Consider the following 10,901-nt stretch of genomic DNA (forward strand, 5'->3'; position numbering starts at 1 on the left):
ATTTTTGGTTATCTGCATGCACGTTTTCTTCTAATTTCATTGCGCCGACTTGATGCTATGCATCAACTTTTTTCTTGTTTTATGTTCGTATAAAATTTCATTTATCAACAAATGATGTTTTCTGTAGCTCATAAGGATTACAAACACACATGAAAGTTACTCTTTAGTATAATTGGGTTGTATGAGTGCGTGTGCGTGCGTGCGTGCGTGCGTGGGTGCGTGCGTGCGTGCGTGCGTGGGTGCGTGCGTGCGTGCGTGCGTGCGTGCGTGGGTGCGTGCGTGCGTGCGTGCGTGCGTGGGTGCGTGCGTGCGTGCGTGCGTGCGTGCGTGCGTGGGTGCGTGCGTGCGTGCGTGCGTGCGTGCGTGCGTGGGTGGGTGCGTACGTGCGTGTGGCCGAATGGCCGAAACGTTGTTTCATAAATAAATAATTTGTGTTGAAGTTGGACTTCTTTAATTATCACCATGTTTACAAAGTTAAAATTGAATGCCAGTGTATTGAAGCATGAATATTAAGATCCCAAAGAGTTATTTCTTTGAGTTTAACTGCTTAATTAAAATAACTTCTTTAATTACTACGCGATCTACTTGAAGCGTAAGTAAATGTACATATTTCTGACATTGTAAACCGACCATATACATCCGAGGTTGTTTTCATTGGAGTATGGCCGAGGTATTCTGATTGCATTTGAGCAAATATTAACATTTGCTAAAGGCTTCCAGCCTTTGGTGTCTTAGCTTATCAGTCTTAATGATTTGCCACTCTTTATCTCGACATACAAAAAGGTGCATTTAAAAAAAAAAAATGAGTGCGTCCATTTCAAAAATGTTAAATATTATAGTTGATGGTATTACAGTTTTAGAGAATTTGAAAATTAATGTCAGTCTGGTGTTCTGCTACCTTAGAAAGGATGCGTACTTATCTTTGTTTGTACGCTTTATTTTCTGTTCTTGTTATGGTTGGAGTATAAACATGAAAATTGTTTCATTTAATTCAGAATGTATTTAAGCAGTGAGTGTGATTAAAACACTTGTTCTACATGAAAATGAACGAAACATTGAAAACTTATTATACATTCTTTTGACTTTTGGAAGGACTTTATTATTAAATTACAGAGTATATTTCAATAAATCTGCATAGTGTCAATATGAACATTTTGACCTAGTGGCCTGGTTTTTGACCTGTAATTATCCAGTTTCAAACTCTGCCTAAAGATCATCAAGAATAACATTTTGATCAAGTTCCATGAACATATGTTCATAAATGTGACGTCTAGAGTGCTAACAAGGTTTTCCTATGATTTGACCCAATGACCTAGTTTTTGACCACACATTACCAAATTTAAACTTTACTTAGAGATTATTAATAAAAACATTCTGACCAAATTTCATGAAGAAACATTTATAAATGTGACCTCTAGATTGTTCACAAGCTTTTCCTTAAATTTGACCTGGTGACCTAGTTTTTGACCGCACATGACCAAGATTCGAACTTGGCCTGAGCTAATCAATATATACATTCTGACTAAGTTTCATGAACATACAGTCATAATTGTGACCCTTTAAGGTTTGAACAAGCTTTTCCTATGATTTGACCTGGTGAACAAGTTTTTAACCGCACATAACCCGGATTTAAACTTGACTTAAAGATTATTAATTTAAACATTCTGACCAACTTTCATGAAGATACAGTCATAAATGTGACCTCTAGAGTGTTAACAAGCTTTTCCTTCAATTTGACCTGGTGACCTAGTTATTGGACAAATGTGACCTCTATAGTGTAAACAAGCTTTTCCTTTAATTTGACCTAATTTTAACCCCAGATGACTAAATATCAAACTCGTCCAAGATTGTATTGAGGGTTTCATTAAGATTGTGCCCAAATTGTGACCTCTAGAGTGTTATCAGTCACATTGTTGACGACGGACGACGACAGACGACTACGACGGACACAAGGCGATCACATTAGCTCACCTTTTTTTGCACTTCGTGCTCAGGTGAGCTAATAACAACACAATTCAATGAATGGATTGTGAAATTGAAACAGAATCTCACCGTGGGATACCCGGCAGGGTTGACCTTATTTACAATCGAGTAAGCCAGAGCCAACTGTCTTCCAATGCATTCATCCCTCGCCTCGTGGAAAATCACCCTCGTTATAAGGTCTGTGGCGTTCTGGTAGATATCGTTTTTAAGGCTGAAAATATACTCTGGAAGAAAGATGTTTTTGAGGCACAACAAACATCCAAAGTATGAAAATAGCTGTCTTGGTTTGTTGATACTAGTGATTGGCAGAAATAGTAGGTTCAATTTTGAAATTCATAATAAACTACCTTGAATGTTGTTTTTTTCTGGTCTACTGCAATGATTCTTCTTAGCAATCTGCCCATGGTATAGCATGTTATGTAAGCAAAAGTAGAGTTACAATCAATGGGTTTTTGGCGAAAGGGTTGCCACAAAAGTAAAACAAGTAATGATATTTACCAGAATGTTCGGAAAGTTGTTAACTAAGCTTGTTCGACTTTTGTGGCCACTTACCCACCAAACCCAACCAATCCACTGTTTGTCACTCTACTACTTGCATTTATAGCTTGACTTTCCACGTGCAGGTTGCTTAACGCATTCATAGTAGTCGGCCGAAAGAAAATATCAATACATTGTACTTCCGCCATTGTTTAAAACTAAAACTAGCAGCAACTCAAACATGTACACAAATTATCAAATAATAAAAACGAACGAGTGTATTATATTCAGCAATTTGATTCCTACGTCATACCATTGGTGATAACAAGAATTGTCCTCAAATTCTATGTCACAGAATAAATTTGTGGAATTGCAATACGCTGTTCTACCCCTTGAAAAGTCTGTATCGTCTGGGTTGCATCTACATAAAACCATTTTTGCCGCAATTTCGCTATTTTCGTAATCGATTGTTTGATGTTGTTTGGCTTCTGCAAAAGTCATGTTATGCATATTGTTATGGGTGACGTCTATTGTCAGTAGCACATCGTGTATCTGAAAATAAAGAAATATATTCATTTACATTTATTTTCTTTAACCAATACCGGAAAGCGGATATTTCATATGAAGCATGATGAAGAACCGCGTAAGAATAGCTAAAAAAAAACTTCCATTACGCAAATCACGTGACGATGATAAAATCCTGTAGTCACACTCATTATGGATAAAATGAAAGCGCTGAAAGCTGAACTTCAGTTCGCAGGCATTAAAAATCGAATTCAAAAAAATAATTTCATAGGCCCCAAATTGTTACTGATAAATGCCTGCCATTACCTCATAATAGTTTTTTGTGTTTTTTTACTTCAAAATTTTACTTTCAAAACAATAGCTTATAAACCTATATGCACTAGGATATATGACATTTGCCTTCATTTCGTAAGTATACTGGTGGTGTTAATTTAATCAAATGAAACCCGATTTTGACTGAGGAAGATTTTAACTTTTTGTATTAAATAAGCACGGCGGGGTCGTTTGGTCAACATATTTCCATTTCTGCGCAATTATCCATTTCTACCTACTCTTCTCTGTTCCTCGCCGAGACTTAAACAAGATTCTTTGGCTTACTTTTAAATTCACATTAACGTTGCAATCTTATTTCATTTCGTTCTGATTTGTCCAACATATAGGGAAATTCGTGAAAAATATATTCCTTTGTATTATCGGAGAAGACCGAATATGTTCAAATTTGCTGAATACAACTAAAAAATACTTACTACACAAAATAGCATCTTATTTGATAAAGGCAAATAAAATAAGAAACTCTTCAATCAACATTCCTGTGTGATATGTTACTTTTGTATTATACACTCTCATGTCAATTCACTTATTATTTTGCTTTCTGTGTTTGTATCATTATCTATGTTATTGTCTGACTGTATACCATTTAAATACATGTATGTTTGAAAAAAATGGGTAATTGATAATAAGCTCTACAACATTATAAACTTTATGTTATGTTATGTTATGTTATGTTATGTTATGTTATGTTATGCACGTATTTAAATACAGTTGTCTTTTAATTCGCACTATTTTAACCCGCAAAACCCATTACGTCCCATTTTGTAACCCCGGAACATAAATTATTTTAACATTTCACGTCAAAAAGTAGATCTGACGATACCTGATTTCGATTTGCGTTTCTAAAGTTTGTAGACCGCAGCCTACATACTATATCTCATATTTCAAAATGAAGTTGGCAACCTAGCAGCCTGGCAGCGCAAATAAGCAGTATGGCAGCATAGCAGATTAGCAGCTTGAAGTTATACCTTAAAATTAGCAGCGTTGGATGCGATTACAGAGCTTAGGGGCAGGTTAAAATATAACAAGATTCGATGATGAACACTAAATGACTAAGCCAGTAAAAGCACTCCATTTTTGTGTTCTTTTTTAGGTATCTTACCGTGTCTGGATAACTAGCATGGTTTATTCGGTTGAGGATAATGTTACCAATCAACATCAATGCTGGAAAGCATTCGGCTCCTGATTTCTCAAACAAGAATGTGGCCAGTTCGCTGATGCGGGGATCGGAGCTAAAACAGCACAACATTGGGTATGTTTTGGAGCCTTTTTTATTTGTCATAACTCAAAATGTCACAACGAAACTTCCTATTCGTACATAACACTGTCAGGCGCGTAGCTGCCTATACGCGAGTACGCGGCTGAATCCACATAATTCTGACAAAATAAAATAAAAAAAATAGCCAAACTTGCAGTATGCGTACTTGACCAAATAATCTTAAAACTGTCTATTTTCCAGTACTTAATAAAGTACCCCAAAAACGCCCAGAATGCAAAAAATTGCACCATGGTTTTCAAAATTTTCCGAGGAGCCCCCTCGCACAATTATGAATCCACATGAAAAGAGGGATAGCTACGCCCCTGACTGTACATCGTATATGCTAGTGTAATAAGGCCTAAAATACATTTGGTTCGGGTTACCCGACTCTTCCTACGAAATAACGGAATACCGTTAGAGCCATCGCCTATGAATATGTTGATCTGAAACGCGATACTCGATAGTACGATGATGAAAACTCGAAATCACGATATTACGATGGTGAAAACGCAAAAGCACATGGTGAAAACACGATAGATTATCGCATTATCATCATCGTACTGTAGTATTATCGCGTTTTCGTTATCGTACTTCGCATTTTCATCATCGTACTGTCGCGTTTTCACTATCGTACTATCGAGTATCGCGTTTCAGATCAACACATTCATAGGCGATGGCCCTAACGGCATTCCGTTCGAAATAGGAGCCGACCCTACCGTTTTAAAGTCAGTTTGAAAAAAATAATAAAAAAATAAATAAATAAAAATAAAAATCTGATACATCGATACCAAGTTTTTGTCATTTTTTCGCTATTTCATCGTACGGTTTGTAGCCCCTTTAGCAAGGATATCAGGGTTTTCAATACTATCACAGTCATGATTTCAGATCATTGCTGACTATGTTTGCTGAAATACGTCTTTGGGGGCAAGATTAACTGTATTCAGAAATAAAACAGTTGAAAAAAAAAAATGTCTTACCAAAGTTCGGCACACTCTGGGTCCTGAATAAATGCAAATGTAGCGACAATTTGCATTATGAAAAAACATATTGCCACGATATTCACACAACTTGTCGCCATGTCGACCAGTTTGCGAATCCCGTTTAGAATAAGCGTAACTCCCGCCGAGTAGCTATCTTTATCTGAGGGTCGTTCCATACAGATTGGTTTTGGAGTAAATAAAATAGTTATGTAAATTGCGTTTTTACCTAGAACGTGCACATTGACATTAAGCTTTAATAAGCATCCCCTTTAGTATATGGAATTGGACGTATAACGTATAGACTACCAAATCGAGTTGTTTTTACATAATGACAATCTATAACAAGGAATGGCAACGGACAGATGAGAGTCTCGATCCAGGTCATTTTGTTGGTAAACAGAAGCCGGTGAGATATTTAAACGTCTCTTAGACGTGTTTTTATGTGTAACTGTTTCCTCAGTCTACATACAAGGCATACACTTATTTATATATAGTTATAAAATCTTATATATCTTTGCAAGGTAGCCTTATCTGGGACCAATTATACAAATATTACTCCCATGCCTTATGGATCGTATCTAGGGAAATAGAACGCAGTTTTAAAGGGAAATAGAAAATAAAAATGATGAGTCAATCCTTGTTGTTGAAAGATATAATAAATGCCGACCTTGTCCTTATTCGTACTGTGACATGATTTGCCTTTTATGTCTTGATATGTTTTGACCTCTAGCATATGACCATTTATGCAGGACTACTCTAAGTGCAATAGGAGTGAGATACTGTACGTGTATTGAAGCAAGCAGGTTTTGTTAAACATGTTTTAAAGCAAAGTCGCGTTTGAAACCGCTTTGCAAAGTTTTACACGATCAATGTCTTTATCATAAAAACCTAAACTATGCAATTCAATAAACCTACACTAAAAACCATTTCTCCGATTGAAATATGTCCGATAATCATGTAATATAACGTCAAATTTGTTTGGAGTACTTCAAATGGACCTTAAGCTTTCAACATAGTATAGATTAATTTGCTCTGTTCTGTACACCACAATAAATGATTTTTAAATATGAATTAACGTCGTTTCAACTTAAGGTCACTTTGTTTCACGAAATATTACAGTCAAATTAGTGCGCACTTGTTTGTGTATAACCTATGACGTACGCTTCTTCCCGCCCAAAACACACACACGCACGCACGCACGCACACACACACGCAGGCACGCACGCACGCACGCACACACGCACGCACACACACACACACACACACAAAACAAAAACAACACGAAATGTATATTCTCTAATCGTATCTCATCTCCGTCATACAGATACTGTCTTTAATAGTCATGTGTTATCTAGGCATGTGTTTGCTCTCATACTGATATGAGTTCACGTTGTGTTCAAAGTTGTTTTGGTCAGTTACAATTGGGGACTTTTCAAAGTTTCCGTGGCTTATATTTCTGGAGACGCTTTTTGGTGAAAAGGCCCAGACAATAGTAGAACAGTTTAATGTCGGTCTACACCATCGTCGGGACTCTAGTTATTATATTACTCCGATTACTCTACACTATTCAATAGAGTTATACGGAAATACTGGGTACTGGGATGTATCAATTGGTAGTCGTCATCTTTTCATAGCTGTTCTCTTTGTGCATGTGCTACGTAAATTTAGTTGACAGTAAGGTTGTTGCTGTTGTTGTCTGAAGGCATTTGAAGCTTACGTCCTGGAACCCGAACTAAAATAGATGTGTAAACGAATCATATTGATAAGAATTCAAGATTCATGTGACACAATGTAAAATCAAAGTTAAGCATCGCCTGTTCATCACGGGTTCTTTTCTAAAGGCCCATTGTATTTGCTTCAACACTACAACCAGCAACCAAAATTAAGTCTTTTTTTTATTTTTCAAGCGATAAACAAACATAGTAGACCATAATGAAAATAGCATTAAAATAGAAAAATATACCAAAACAACGATGTCATCAGGGTAAAAAATAGTATTATGTTAATACTTATTATGTGAACATACCTTCGTAAACCGATTCATTCAAAAGTTTATATTTTGTCGTATGTGATACAAGAAGTTCACAAGACATTGTGCTTTCCACTTCTTATCTAAAAATCGTCCATTTCAATTTAAGCAGTTACATCGCACGTTTGCATACAATTTTGCGACTATCTACCATCGCCCGACATTGCATTCGGAACACCTTGACAATTTTCCATCGAAAACAAATGGCCGGGGATGTGCGTTCATAGTAAAACATTCCGTTTTAGACGGAAGTACGTTCATAGTATGTATGTTCACTTGGTTGGTAATATGCAAATTAGCAAAGCTCGGGCTCCATGCGGATTGAGAATTTACTGTATATAAAGAACAGTTGACCCCATCAGGGTCGAGCATGCTTTTCTCCGAGGGGATCTTGGCCTTCTTAGGTTTGTTTGGCGCGTTACGCTATTATGACACTATACTTATATGACATCAAAACTACATGTTTACGCTTTACAACATATAGTGTGTTCGAAATAGTTTGTACTGTTGTTCTTTAACAAATATGTCTTTTAACGTATTATAACAGTGAGGTACATGCAACGTTCATATTGAATGTGATGTGAAATTCATGAAAATATAAACATAGATCACTTATTGACTAAACATAAATATGGTAAATTGGCATAAATTTAAAACACATATATTTTATACATTATATTATTAGTTAAGGGCTTGGCGGTAAATCATAACATCGTAATAAATTACATTTCAAATGATGTACACAAACAATATGACACTTGAATGACATTTTACCATGGATACTGAAGTTCATGTGTATCAAATAAACCCTAATAGAAGAATAGATAAAGTTTTATGCGAAAATAAACTCAATTATGACATTGTGCAAATACTTTATATATTTAGTGTAGTGAAACCTTTAAACAGTAGGTTAACTTATTAGCTTATGCTTACACAATCGAAACACCTCTGCCATTTTCCATCGGAACAAACTCGGATGCAGTGTTACCTCCCTTGCAGTACTATTTTGTTTGTCAGAGAAGATCACAGTGTATGTTCAACTTAAGTTCAAGTTTTATTCAAATCTCACGGCATGATATATGCATGTTATTTGTACATAAAACGGATAAACATTTGTAAACAAAACAAACAAACTACGGTTTAAACATATTCGTGAGTGGATCATGAAACAAAGTGAAAAAAATAAATTTACACTTTACAAAAAAGTGCTATTTTGCTAGTACAGTTTTATCTTTAGAGTTCATCAACATTTCAAGTTTGTTCACATTTGGATATTTATTATAGAGGCGGTGGAGCATTCGTTTGTGGAAATTACTCTTGATCCAAAAGTTGTCGTGTCACCTGAAGTTGTGAAAAACGCGATAAAGACATAAGCAAAGGGAAAGACGTGTGGGCCAGATAGTGTTAGGCATGAACATTTGACCTTGGACAATACATAACTATACATAACTATACATAACTTTATGGGCGAAACGTTGTATCCAATACTCTTGCAAACTTGTACACTAGTATGTTGCGTCTAGGATATATTCCTGATTTGATGAAGCGTGGTGAAATAATTACACTCTATAAGGGCGGGAAAAAGTCAAAGACGATCCCAATAACTTTCGCGCTATCACGTTGTCTTCTACAATACTCAACCTTTACGAATTAGTACTGCTCAGTCAATGTAAGGACTCTATTATTCATAAGCTGAACAGACAGCAAGGTGGATTTCAGGATCATCTTGGATGCATCATGACGTCATTTTCACTTCGGGAATGTCTCCACTTTGCTAAAGTAAACATGTCAACAGTTTACCTTTGTTTTTTGGACAGTAGACAGGCCTTTGACCGTGTCTGGATCGACGGTCTTTTATTCAAGCTTATTCAGCTACACAAGGAGCGTGACAGAGATACCTCATCCACAGTAATTGACAGTAGTACCTTGGTTGCGTTTCAAAATATGTATTCAAATGTGACTAGCCGTGTTAGATATCGAGGACTCTACTCGAAGGAATTTCCAGTTTTACAATGCACCAGACAGGGCAGGAAAAGTTCTCCTCCTCTTCTTACGCGGGTCAATCAAGGAACTGGAAAATAGTGGTAACGGTCTTTGCATCCATGACCTGAGGATGTGCTCCCCGACAGTGGCGGACGACATGGTCTTGGTTTCTTTTTCTAAAAATGGGCTGGATAACATGCTAGACATCTGTTGGGACTATTTTTACAACCCAGGTAAATGCTCAGTCGTTGTGTGTAATTTCTCAAGTAGCATTACCAGACCACAACAAACATTTCACTTGGTCAGAATTTAGTTTCCGCCGTTGGTAAATACATGCACCTGGGTGATGTATGTGATGAACATCTATCTGCCACAGAATCAATGCGCGAAGCGTGTATTAAATTAAGAGGGACTTACTTCAGCATTTGTAGTGGTGGCATATGTCCTGAAAAGATCAGTGCTATAACATTATACCAGTGTGAAATCCTTCCAAATGCGATATATGGATGTGAAATGTGGAATCAACACTCGGCAAATGACATGAGAAAGTTAGTTGTATTAAGCACATGCAAGGCTTCCGCAAAAAGGAGGTCATCAAACTTTTCACTGTATACATTGAATATGACAGATATCGAAACAATGATAGATTATCGGAAACTTCAACTATTAGGCCAGTTATGTCGCAAGTTATGAGCAAGTTTTTAGCCAAGGAGTTATTTGTGAATAGGCTAGTGCGATTTTTGAAATTTGATAAACAGTTTTGATTTATACCTAACGTTTACCGACTATAAACAAAATATAACTTGTTGTACTATTTAAATACACATGTAAATGATGCCATATTTCCATCGAAGTTTGCATGGAAGAAGTTACTTGACATTAACGTAACTTGACCGGTAAACATAAAATGTTTGTGGATATAACGAGCGCAGGGGGTAACCTAGCACTTGAAAATGTTGTAAAAGAAAATAAATGCTCCCCTCTTTGGAGAATCGCCAGAAACAGTCCAAAAGTTCGTCCACTATGTGTAAAAATCCTAAATGCTATCGGAAATGTTGTTTCACGCCCATATCCACAGCGATGTAACTTGTGCAGTTTATTGACTGAAAACATGACTAAACATGTTCTTGGTTTTGTCATATGGCAGAAAGAATTATGGAACTATATCATTAAAGCATATGGTATTCGCAAGTTTGGCTTGTTTATGTCATTGCCCTATGCTGATCAGTGTCAGTATTTGTTAAGTATTGCTTCGGCAAGTAGTTACGATTGCTTAACTAAATTTAGGGGAACGATATCAAAATAATCCTCAAATAGATGTTGCGTTGTATACAAT

Source organism: Mya arenaria, chromosome 5, assembly GCF_026914265.1.
Source record: "Mya arenaria isolate MELC-2E11 chromosome 5, ASM2691426v1".
NCBI classification, from domain to species: Eukaryota; Metazoa; Mollusca; class Bivalvia; order Myida; family Myidae; genus Mya; species Mya arenaria.